This window comes from Cavia porcellus, unplaced genomic scaffold (assembly GCF_034190915.1).
Source record: "Cavia porcellus strain 051 isolate PalLab524CR breed Dunkin Hartley unplaced genomic scaffold, mCavPor4.1 scaffold_4, whole genome shotgun sequence".
NCBI lineage: Eukaryota > Metazoa > Chordata > Mammalia > Rodentia > Caviidae > Cavia > Cavia porcellus.
In genome coordinates this window covers 34,387,897-34,401,615 of record NW_026947487.1, presented here as the reverse complement: position 1 = coordinate 34,401,615, position 13,719 = coordinate 34,387,897, and positions in this window count along the sequence as shown.

Genomic DNA, 13,719 nt, shown 5'->3' with positions numbered 1-13,719 from the left:
TGTTTTTCTTAACATAAATACATTACAATTTTAAAGATGACAACTGAATCAACTTAGAATTCTACATAATACAGCGTGGGGAGCCCCATACACAGGGAGATGAATTCTCTCATCCCAATAAGAAACTATGGTAAGAAGATCCAATCAAACATACAGTCCTGGTGTTAATATTGGAACAGCTAAAGGTGCTCCTGCCACAGTGGGTGACTTGTCGAGCCATCCAAGGTTCCACTACTTCAACTCACTGGACCTGCAGTCACACTGAGGTCGGGGGGGTCAGCCAGTTGAACAGAGAGCTGAGCTGCCGGGGGCCTGCATTGACTAGTGGTGAGTGACAGGAGTGGAGCTATTCCACAGAAAGCTCCAGTGGATGACATTCTAGAACCAGGCAGGACTGGCAAGTACAAGGGGCAGCAGTGACTTCAGTCAGTGTTCCCTTCCTGAATGGGATTGGTGGAGTGAGCTAGGACTGGGTCACGTGACTTGACTGAGACCCAAAAATCTGAAATCAAGTCCCTACAACAGCAGAGCACTTTAACCCAGTGAAGCCTCAGAAGATTGACTGACCAGGAGGGGAGGCGGTGCTCAGTAGTACAGTGCAGGCCTCAGCAGCGTGACTGATCCAGAGGGGAGGGGTCAGCATATGCTACCCTTGTATGCAATTCATTAGCACACTGCTGTGGGAAGGGTCACCATGCTTCAGAAGAATTGTAACCAACAAAGAAAGAACCTGGGACCTCCTGGAAGAAACAAAAAAATATGGGAAGAGGAAGCAACAACAAAAAGACCCTAGGCCCCAACCCTGAGAACACTGACCCAGGACAGCTAAATACAAAGAAGAATGAGAACAGCAAACAAGCAATATTTGACATGGCACCAGTGGACATAAAGAGATATCTTCAGGACCTCATAGTCAAGTTCAAAAGTGCAATATTTAGCCAAGTAAAGCAAGATATAAGAAGATTAATAAAAGAGATGCTAAGCACTGCTCAAGAAGACACAGATGAAAGAAAGGAGGAATGCCAACAAAGAAGAGAACCATTTGATGAAGAATATAAAGAAAATATAAACTACATAAAGCAGATTCAAACAGATTACCAGGAAATTAAAAATTCTATGGAAAGATGGCAAATCTGCTTGAAAGAAACTAAGGATAGGTTATCCAAACTGGGGGACAGTTTTGTAATGTGGGATTATGAAAGGAAAAACTTTTAAAAATAACAAAGAAACAAGCAGTAACAATACAAAGGCTAGAAGACATCAAGAGTATGTACAACTTGAGAATAAAGAATGTGAATGAAGAAGCAGGAGTACAAAGGAACTACAAAGGCTATTCACAGAAATAATTAAGGAAAACTTTCCACACATAGGAAAAGGAAATGATATTTTGATGTATGAGACATACAGAACTCCAGCCACCTACCACCAAAACAGAGCTACATCCAGGCATATAATAATCAAGATCCCAGAAATTAAATATAAGAATAGAATATTAAAAGCTGTGAAAGACAAGAAACATAACCCATATAAAGGAAGACCCATCAGAATCACAGCAGACTTGTCGACACAAACCATCAAATCAAGAGCCTGGAGCAAACTATTCCAAGCCCTGAAAGAAAATAACCTCAAACCCAAATTGATATACTCTGCTAAACTTGCTCTAGAAACAAGATGCTTCCAAGACAAAGAGGAACTTGGGAAATTTGCAACCACTAATACAACTCTACAGAGAATACTGCAGGGCATTCTAAAGAGAGAGAGAAAAGTACTAGGATTCCAGGTACAGTGTCAGAGAAGCCTCGATGAATGGAGCAAAACACAAAATGAGGAAGATAAGCAGACAACTGATAGCAACAAAAGAGCATGACAGAAATGAGGCAGAGAAGGTTGTTTATAATCTCTAATATAAATGGCTTTGATACAGTAAATAAAAAAAAAAAGAACAACACGTGGAGTATATCAGGAGGCAGGGTCCACCAGGAAATTATTTATAGGAAATATAATTAACATGAAAAAGAGTACATGGACTGAAAATCAAATATGAGAAAACAATGTTCCATTTGACAGAAAACCAGAGAGTAACAGGGGCAACTAGACCAGTATTTGTGGATAGGTAGGAAAGATAGGCTTTAATAAGTAAAGGAATACAATTAGAGATCAAGTCCAGGAGAGAGAAGGCTCAGAACCACTTAGGTAAATAACAGGTTGCTCCCTCCCCCAATTTAAATCCCAGGGTCTTGGTCAGTCCCAAAAATGCACCGTGTACCCTGGGGAAGTGAAAGGAGAGGGAAGAGTCTTAAAAAAGATGGCAGAACATATTGTTAATAGTGTATCCGGACTTAAAACCTACATTACTCAGACCACTCTGCTTAGACAGGTTTTATTCTTTTTTTGATAGATTTTATACTGTCCCAGTTTGTCTACTTGCATTAGATATGAGGGCACAGGCAGCTATCCCAAAAATATCAGGATATAGCACAGAAATCATCTTTAATTTCCTATTTTCTTAATCTGGAACCCTATATAACTTATAGATTTATCATGACTGATCTTAGTTAAGTCTGGTTTGTTTGATTGCTGTTTGGTATCAACAGATTTTATTCAAAACTGATATGATTGATAGTATCAAGTCTGAGAATATAGGCAACTGCACTGAAGATAACAAGACTCTACAATACATATTCTGGTTTGATAACTGCCTGTTTTTGAAGTTTTATACTATATACAAAGTTGTGTTTTTATTAATACTGCTATGTATTGATACATTCAATTATACTATATCTGATGATATAGCCAATTCTATTGAAGATAACAAGAGACAACACAGGAACTGTGGTAGAACAGCTTGTGCAATGGTCTTATATGTCCTTTTCATCTCATGTGTTTATAGGAATGTGTTTTGTTTTGTCTTGCTTTGTTTTGTTTCTCCCTCTAATATAGAAAGGATAAAAATACATGTTAAGACTCATACATGTATAGAATCTATAAACAGTTTATGAGAATTGATCTTATGACACATGAGGAAATGAACAAAAACTCTAAAGAAAAAGAGACGCTACAGTACTCAGTGCTGATCTTTGAGTGTCATAATGTGAAACCCAGCAATAGTACTTTTCTTTGTTCATAGTTATATTAGACTGCTTGGGTTTGTTCAATCTCAACATAATTGAAGATATGATAACTATATGTATGTATAAGTTTATAAGATTGATAACCATATTTCTAAGTTTTTGTTGGATAGTTGAACAGAACTGGTTGCAGTCTCACTGTTTGAATCCCCATTTTAAATGCTCCACTTTAGTATCTTGAATAACTATTTGCAATAGGACAATCTGTAATCAACTATTGATTTCTTACTGTTTATTATTTTCTTTGAAAGCATGTATTATTTCTATCCATTTTCTGTTCTGTTTAGTCTTTCTTTAAATAAAATTTTTAAAAAAGAAAAATATGACAACACTCAAAAGTAAAGAGAATTTGCTAGTCCAGAATAAAAAAAAATTTATAATAAAAAATAAGAATTTTTTGACAAAAATTTAAGACTTTTAAGTTTTTCATACTTTTCCCCATTTTCAAAATTCTTGAATTTTTTTTAGAATACAAAGTCATAATAATGTTTTATTCCTGCATTTATTAAAATGATTTATAGAGGAAAGTTTAGTTTTGTAGGTTGACTCTTTCCTGGCAACACTTGTACCGCTAGTCATTGCCAGATAGTTATCTCTGGAACTCATATTTGCCGTGACTTCCTGATACAGTATTCCCAATGATTCAATCTCTCTTTTCCTCTTTTTTTTTTTTTCTATATTTTATAACACTGCAATGTCTGGGTCAGAAACATAAATGGAGTTCCATATACCATACTATTAAGATTTTTAAGTGGTAAATAAATTGAATGAACTTGCTGGAAAAATATATTCTCTTTTTACAGTAAAATTATATCTCATAACACTTGGGCTCCAGGTTTATATTTTGAATTCACATGAGCATGTGAAATTTGAATTGTGGAAATGTGGAGAGATCAATCTCCAGTATCCCCAGCTGTGGGCTTTACCCTGACCCTCATACATGGCATCTAGAGGTGCCTCAGTGGCAAGTACATAGATGAATTAGCTTGTATATTCAAGATCTGTCCATTCTCTCTCTTTTTATTTTAAAGAGATTAAGACAAAAGAGAATATAGCAAAGCAGATCAGAACAGAGCAATGTAAGCAACATAGTATTTCACAAGACAACCCATAATTTACAGTGAGTACCATAATGTCACTGTTTTTGAAATAATTGAGCATGACTTCATATATAATAGCTTAAAATGTAACAAAATAGTATAAAACCATTCAAAGGAGTGAAAGTATTACAGGACATTCAGAACCAAATAAGAGAAAATGAACAATGGCTGCTATATTATCTCATTGCCCATAAACAACTTGTTCATTCTATCACACATAATAAAATCCAATGATACAACATGATAAAACCAATGGAAATAGAAGAACAAAAGCATGATAGGACTTAAAATCAAGATGATATTAAATCAGCATGGGCTTGTTTTCTTCAAAATAGCTGTTCATACTGATCTGTCCATTCTCACTTCACCATTCTTACCCTTCTCACCCTTCTCATCCTTGTGACTTTAATGAGTACTAAGTACTATTTTTTGCTTCTTCTCTGTTTTCTTAATTAGTCCCATCTCTATTTGTTCAATTCCAATGTGATATCTTGGGAAAAGCAACAAGTTGACATAGAAAACAATTTTTGGAAGTTGTAAAATATAGGGACACAGCTCAGATTCAATCAATACCTCAGCAAATTTGCAATCTCTTTTGGTCTCAAATCATTCATCTATAAAAATTTGGAAATAATAACATTTTCTGAGCAATCATGAACTGAACAACACTGTCCTGCTCAACAATGATGTGTATACAACAATTTTCCTATACAGTCACAGTGGGTCTGAAAGATTTCTCTTATCTCCTGTTCTTCTATCATTATAATGTAATAGTACACATTTATGGTACTTGTACTATTATAAAATATCTATCTGTTGTACTACTGTATAACAGTGCATAGTACATGTTAGTGTAAACAAACCTACTACACTGCCTTATTATACAATTATGTGTAATATGTAATCCTTGGTAATAAAAATATACAACTATGACTTTATTTTAGACATCTTATTATTTGTTATTTTAGAATATTCTGCTATTTATCTAAAACTTTCATTATGAAATAGAGTGCTGCATTGCACTGCAATGACTATATACATCTTACATTCACTGCCTATGTTGATTGCATCAAGAGGCCACATCCTATACACCATCAAAGTGTGGATCAGCATACTCTATGATGTTCACACAATGGAAAAATTGCTAAACAAATTTCTCACATTTATTATTAAACCACATATGAACATACTAAGAACATATAGAAAACTGCTAGTAGAAGGAAATAATATACATATTCATGTATATGTATATGTATATATGTATGTATAATAATTTCCCTGTCTCTTACTGTCTGTCAAATGGCCAATTTGATAGTGCTGCATATCTATCTATTGATAATTTTTCTTCTTCCTTATTTATTGGAAGATAAAATTTCATTTACTGAAAACAACATGTTATTTTACATATTTTGTATATAACAAGATGTGTAAATTTACTAATTAACATATACATTACCTCACATAGTTATCATGTTTGTGTGAACATGGCACACTACATTTTTCAAGACAAGAGTACAATGTTATACATAATTTTAATGAGACAAGCTTAATTTGTTGAGCCACAGCAGAGAGATTTAGGAAAAAAAAAAAGCTCAATAAGTAATATACTGAGTAATTTTCTTCATAGCAATCAGGAAGAAAGAACAAGAACATGTTCACAAGAAAATGTTAAAAAGCTAACTATTAGCACAATAATAGGACTCCACCCTTAATGTGTATAATTTCTGGTATTCCTGGAGAAAGAAAATTGCCTTCTCTTACAGTATATCAACATATGTCCAACAGAGCGTGAAATTGCTCCTCTACATTTTCATTTTTTCACTCTCTTCCCCAGGGCCTTCATATGGACAGATATAGTTTATAGTGAGAAATCTGAGACACAAAGAGAGACAGCTATGGACAATATCGGATCTCTCTTCCTCTCGCCAGCTTCCCAGAGGCTAGACAAGTGAATTATCCTTGTTTCTTGAGCTAAAGGACACTATTGATAATATTTGTAGCTTTTAGGTAGTGATAAAATTAAGATTTAATTTTAACTTTATGTGGGCTCCAAAAAACTGGCCTGAAGTAAGTACAGAATGGAGTATGTCAGCTTGGGAAGGATGTAGGGGATAGGAGGGTGGAGAGAGGATGGTTAGTTGACACATGGGTGCAGCTGGATAAAAAGGATAACTTCTAATGATCTTCAGCAAAGAAGGAAAATTATGATTGACAAAAATTTTCAAATATTTCAAAGTAGTTATTAGAGAGGACTTTGAATTTTGTTGATATAATGAAATGAAGATATGAATGATAGATATGCCACTTATTCTGTTCTGATTATTGAATTTTGTTTTCATATTTTGAAATATCACACTATACTCTATAAATATGTGAAATTATGTGCATCAAATAAAAATTCATAAAATCTGAAGCTGTAGAGAAAAAGCACTTCTAAATAATACAATATATAGAACTTTTAAGCGTTATAATTTTGTTAGAAGACACTTTCAAAATTTAATAAATAAATGGTTTATCAAAATTTGAGTAAATTAACTTCAAATAGTATAAAAATTTAATACACTTAACTAGACAATCCTAATGAAAATTTTCTTAAGACTAGGAAAATGTTCATGCTTCTACAGAAATAAGCAAAATATGATTTTTCAATCACATTGACTAGGGCAATGAAATACTATTTATTTTTATAAAATTATATTAATACAAATGAGAAAAAAATACAGTGAGTTCTAATTCTCTGTATGCTAGTATGGAATTATTGAAAAATAAAGTTAATGATAAATTACTTTCTTTGATTATTGTATAGTAAATTGAATAACTAATAAAATCAAAGCCATATGCTATGTTGCAATTCTTAGGAAAATTATATATATTTAAAGAGTAGTAAAACCAGCACAGGCAGGGAAAAATAGCCCCCCTCGCTGTATATATGCAACCATCAGAAAGCTTTCTTCTCCCAGACAGGGAGAAACTGCCAGATATGCTCCATGCCCATGCAGGTCATTAGTAGAGACATTCACTTCTTGCAGGCAGCCAGCACCTGTGGGGAGAATCAGACAAACATGCTTCTGTGTACATGTAGCCACTGGGAAGTTGTAGCGTAGCCCCACCACACCTGCATCCGTACCACACACACACCCATGGCCACTGCGGAAGCCTCAGTGTAGTTACATGGGTCCGCAGAAGCCTGTCCCATTTTCCACTCCCTCCCCGGGAACCCGGGTTTGGAGAAAATCAGGTGCCTTCAATAGTTTCCTGCACTATGGAGGCACAGCCAACACAGGAAGTGCCTTGCACCCCACAACCAGCTTGTCAGGAAGAACTCAGAAAATTGACAAAATGAAGAAGCAAAATGCAATCTCAGACCTCCAGCACACACAGAAAAAGTCTTGGAAATAATACACAATGAAGAAAATGTAAATCACACAGCTGTAACCTCTGAAAGAATAGAAGATGAAGTAAAGAAACAACTTCATGAAGCTACAAAAGTAATCAAATGAGAAATATGTCAAGTAAAAAGAAATCACAAACAAAAAAAGAATTCCTGAGCATATCTATAGACGACATAGACAAAAAAGAGGACCATAGGAAAATGATGGAAATCTTTAATGAATAATATAGGAAGGAAGTACAATTCATGAAACAGATTCAAAGAGATGCCCACAAAATTAAAAAACTCCATTGAAAGCTAGAAAAACTGCTTGGAAGAGACTAAAGGTAACTTTCAGACCTTGAAGACAGGATTTCAGCAAATAACCATGAAAGGAAAGATCTCTTAAAGGTAACTAGGAACCAGGAAATAACGATTCAATGGCTACACGATGATGCAAAGTAGTGAAAAGAAAAACCTTCAAATTGAGAAAAAAAAATCTTGGTACATTGTCCCTCAGACAAAGAACTTCTGTCTGGAACATATAAAGCATTTTAAAAAGAAATCAGACTCCTGAAATTCAAAGACCAAATCCACAAATGGGCATCTGAGATGAAAACAGTTCTCAGATAAAGAAATACAAATGGCAAATAAATACATGAAAAAATATTCAGCACCATTAGTCAGTAGGGAAAGTCAAATAAGAACCACATTGAGATTGCATCTCACTCCAGAAAGAATGGCCAGGATCAAGAAAATTACCAACAACAAATGCTGGAGAGGCTGTGAGGAAAAAGGAACTCTTCTACACTGTTGGTGGGTGTAGACTGGTGCAAACCACTGTGGAGGTCAGTCTGGAGATATCTCAAAAAGCTGAGATTGGAAGTCCATTTTACCCAGCTATTCTACATCTAGGCATATTGCCAGAAGAACTGAAAATGTCATACCACAGTGATATATGTGCACTCATGTTTATAGCAGCACAATTTGTAATAATCAGCTCTTGGAAAAAACCTGCATGCCCATCAACTGAAGAATAGATAAAAAAAGATGTGATATTTTTATATAATGGAGTACTACTCAGCTATAAAGAATGATCACATTGAGATATTTATACATAAATGGATGCAACTTGAGACAATACTCATAAGTGAAATAAATCAAATTCACATGTATACCAAACATTGTCTCTCAAGTGTAAGAAATGATGAGTACATGAGATTTTATGGTAATCATGGTTCCCATTACAATGCTTTGAAGTCTTATAATGTTTTCATTCATTGGTTTGAATGGTTTTATTCTGTTTTGTATGATTTCATCATGTATGATAGTATGAATAGCTACTTTGAATAAAATCAGATATTATGCAGCATTGATGATTTAATATCATCTTGTTCTGAAGTCTTATCACAGTTTTGTTCTTATATTTTCATTGGTTTTATCATGTTGTGTCTTGTATTTTAATGTGTGTGATAGGATAAACAAATTTTTTATGGAACATGAGATATTATAGTAGCCATTGTTCATTTTTTATTATTTTGTTTTAAATGTCCTGTATTAATTTCATTCTCTTGAATGGTTTTATACTATTTTGTCACATTTGATATTATTGTATGTGAAAATATGCTTAACTATTTCAAAGAAAGAGACATTATGGTAGCTGTTAATATCTGGTTGTCTTGTTGTGAAGTGCTCTGTTGATTACACTGATCTGTTCTTATTTGCTTTGTTCTGTCCTCTTTTGTTTTATTCTTTAAAATAATTTTTTTAAAAAACATGATGCAAAGAAATATAGGTTTCAGTGAAAAACCAGGAGTCAACACAAATAACATAAAAAGTCTGTTTACGGAAGTAACATCAAAAAGCTGTCCAATCATGGGAAAAGAACATGGCAAACAGATAAGCAAGTAACCATAAACAAAATAATTCTATACACAGACATATAGTAATCAAAATCCAAGCAATTCAACACAAGAACAAAATATTAAAGACTGTTAGACAAAAGAAGCAGATCATCTATAAAGGAAAATCAATCAGAATCATGTCAGACTTTTAACACAAACCTTCAAGTCAACAGGTGTTTCAAATCATGAAAGAAAACAACTTCCAGCCCATGCTGATGCACCCTAAAAAATTATCTTTCAAAATTGAGGGGAAAATAAGATACTTTCATGATAAGGAACATCTGAAGAAATTTATGACCACAAAACTAGCTCCATGGAGAGCATTGAAGGATATTCTGGAGAGATATAATGATAACCACGGTTCCAGGAACAGCAACAGAGGAGGACTACAAAACATACCAGGCAATCGAATGTGGAAAAAAATTAAGTGACCAACAGAGATGAGTTAATGCATGCTAGTTGTAACCATCATTGTAGATACCCTCAATTCACCAAGAGAAAGAAACACAGGGAGAGTAGATCAAAGAACAAGATCCATCAGTATGTTGCATAAACAAAAGACATATAACTCAAAAGGAAATTCATAGGCCAAAAGTAAAAGGATTACTTCATGTGACAGGCAATCAGAAGAAAAGCAGGGGTAGTTTGCCTATCCATTGCAGAATAGGTAAGAAAGATACGCTATTTTTATACACTGGAAAGTTACAAAGAAGGATAATCTGGAGGCTTTTGTAGGTAAAAGGATGTAACATGAGATCATGCTCATAGACGAAATGGTTCAGACTCATATAAGAGAAACATCATGTTATCTCCCTAACATAAAAACTAAAGGAGTTAGTGGGATCCAAAATGTACAATAAACACTGTTGATAAGGAGGAAACATGTAAAATGGGAAGGTAGTTACTATTGTTAATTTCCTAGTATCTTGTTTTGAATTCCTATATCATTTTCATAGTTTTGTTAGGTTTGGTTTTATTCTGTCTTGATTTATTTGATTTTATTATGTCTGATGGTATGGACAGTTATTTTGAAGATAATAAGATATATTATAGTAGTCATTGTTGATTTCTTATTATCTGATTTTGAAGACTTGCACTACTTTCATTGTTTTGCTTTGATTGGTTCCATTCTGTTTTGTTTTGTTTGATTGCATTATGTCTGATCGAAGAGACAGCTATTTTGAAGAAATACGTTAGGTTGCCATTGCTGATTTCCTGCTGTTTTGCAGTCCCATATCACTTTCATTGCTCTGTTCTGAGTAGCTTTATGCAGCTTTATTTTGTTTGGTTTTATTCTCTTTAAATTATATATATATATATATATATATATATATAGTTATGAAAAGAGTAGCAGTATCTGCCAACAAATGTGAGAGTATTTGGAAACCCGTTTCATTTATTAATTTTATTTTATTTCTTAGCTTTGGGCATTGCACAGACAGAGGTGATATAGGTTTAACAGATAAAAGTGTCCAAGCTGAAGAAGACCACTGGGAGTCTCTGGTCCTTGCAGCTCAATGGTACACTGACTTTGTTGCTACTTCTTAATGGGTCGTCATGGATCTGAATTACTGTATACTCCTTTGTACAAGCATACACATTATGTGATCACCATATAATTAAATTGGAAAGTATCTAGTGATGCTCTTTGTAGAAAACCAGCAATTATTCATCAGTCTTGTCACAAAAACTACTCCAATATGATAAGGCCAAATGTCCAAAAGTAGTATATATATATATATATATATATATATATATATGCCTAAAACATATATATATATATATATATATATGCCTAGAACATTGAAGTCATTAGTTTTGTTTGCTCAAAACATCAGCCATGAGCTAGTGACCTTTGTACATGTGCAATAAATGGATTAAATTCTCTCAACATCAAGATGAATATGGTTCAGCATTATATGTGTTCCTTAGACAGATTTGCAATATTGCATGCATAGAGTACGTTGGTCTAGTTTCACAACCAAAATGATTTAGAACATTGTCTTGAGATTATAACACCTACCATGCAAAGGCAACAAAATTTTAGGAAATCAGATGAGGAAATACAATCTGAGATGATTCAAAATATAGCTAGAAGATGAGCACTATGATGGGTGTCAGTAATCCCAACTACTTAGTATCTTGAGGTAGAAGCATCTGAGGTTAACGGCATTTTGGACAACAACATAGTAAAACCTCATCTTCAAGTTAAAGCAAAAAGCCTAGTACAGCTATAACTTGATAAGGTTGGGCAATACTTAAAGAATATTGTGTGAGATTGCTTAGAGTGAGCTTGGGGGAATTTCCATACTGTTAACCCTCTAAATATTTCATTTAAAACAATGCAAAGAGGTCAATTTTCATCACTTTTCTTTTGAGTAACATTATGAGGTGTGCTAAAAACATACCATAAATTTTTTTTTGGGGGGGTGGTTAATCTTCCTGCCTCAACCTCCCTGGTGCTAGAATTACAGGTTTGTGCCAACATGTCCAGTATTACAGTGAATTTCTGAATAAAAATTTTTAAATTATAGTGAAAGATATATTGCCACTAATTCTTCTCAAAATATCTCCCAAGCTTTAAACATATTTATTTGTATTGCCACTTTCTGAGGCAGTTCTGAAATGTCCTCGACATAATTAAAAAATTTAAACAAATAGCGAATGTTTCTGCCTAATAAGAATCAATGAAACAGCAACCCTTAAAACTTTATGGTATGCCCTGCTGTACATTATAACCAGAACTAGAACTCTTGAAAAATGTTAAAATATCATAAATTGTGAATATTTTCAGTCCACAAGATATCAAGCTAAGAACAACATGAGAATTAAAGACACTCATGAAAGAGACTCCAGAACAGCTTTAGCAAATAACAAGGATCCTGGCATGTTTGAAGTAAAGTTGTATTTTTGGATGTGTTAATGGCAATGTGATTTTTATTGTACTAATTGCATTTGGATTTAAACATTCCTTATATTTTTGATAATGCCAGGTACCATGCTATCTTTCATGAAAAACAAGTAGGAAGGAGTAGAGAATTTAAATTCTTTGCATCTCAGAGTTTTAATTTATAAATAGAAATTGTGGTATTTATCAACCATGATTATGGTTAGCATTATGCAAAAAGGCTAAGAACAATTTTATAAACTATTAGTAATTTTTAATTTGGTAAATTATACTTGTAAATGGAAAATATATATAATAAAAAAGCTACAGCAATTATGCCACTTGAGGAGACTGAAGAATATAATGAACAGACTGTTCATTTCAATTCTGTTGAAACATTTTGTCAAAAGAGATTCACCTAGGATAAGGGATATATTTTTCTTATTTCAGTCAACCCACAATTAATGGAGAACTGATTTAAGTGAAATTTATGATATTGTTTGGGCAGTACACAGATACGGTGTTAATTACTAATCCGTAGTAGCAATATTCTTTAAGGGAATAACAAAGCCAGTGTTAAGAAATGTAGAGGGATAGAAGGAAGATTTGTGGGAGGTGGACCCTGGAAAAAGAATTGGGTTTTGGATGCCGCTAACCTGGTGTGGAACCTCCAACCTGCCAGAAGAGTGTTGCTTTTCTGATATTTGGCCACTGGAATTACCACTTCCAAAGAATAAGTTTACTTAAATTTTCTATTTAAATAATTTTAAAAGAGGAATTTTAATATCTCATGAAGTTGGAGTGATAATTTTACAGATTAAAAATAGCTGATATTTTTTTTCATGTAATAAACATTTATTGAGCTCCTACTATGTGCTAGAAACTAATCTGCAAACAATATTATGTGAAACAAAAGAAATTGATTTCCTGTCTGCATGATGTATTTCATGATGTCTGTCATGCATGATGTCTGTCATGCATTTATTAAACACCTATAAGTCAGAATGCTTTGCTTTATGTGTCATACTAAATAGTACTTTTAGCTACATTATACATGATGCTACAAATTTCAGAACATTTTCCAAAGCAGAAGCTATATATACAGTTAGGCTCATAGTATCTGAATATCATTATCGTTTTTATATAGCTAAGAATAAAGTATCATCCGAAGTCTATTCAAAAAGAGTATTTTATGAATTGGAATTAAATTTGAATAAATATACCAGTAAAAATCCCAAGGTGACTTGTAGGAAAGAAGGTTTTTATGTCTGTCTTCTAGAGAATTATCTTCTTATCATTGTTTTATGACACTAAATTGTAAAGTCAAGGA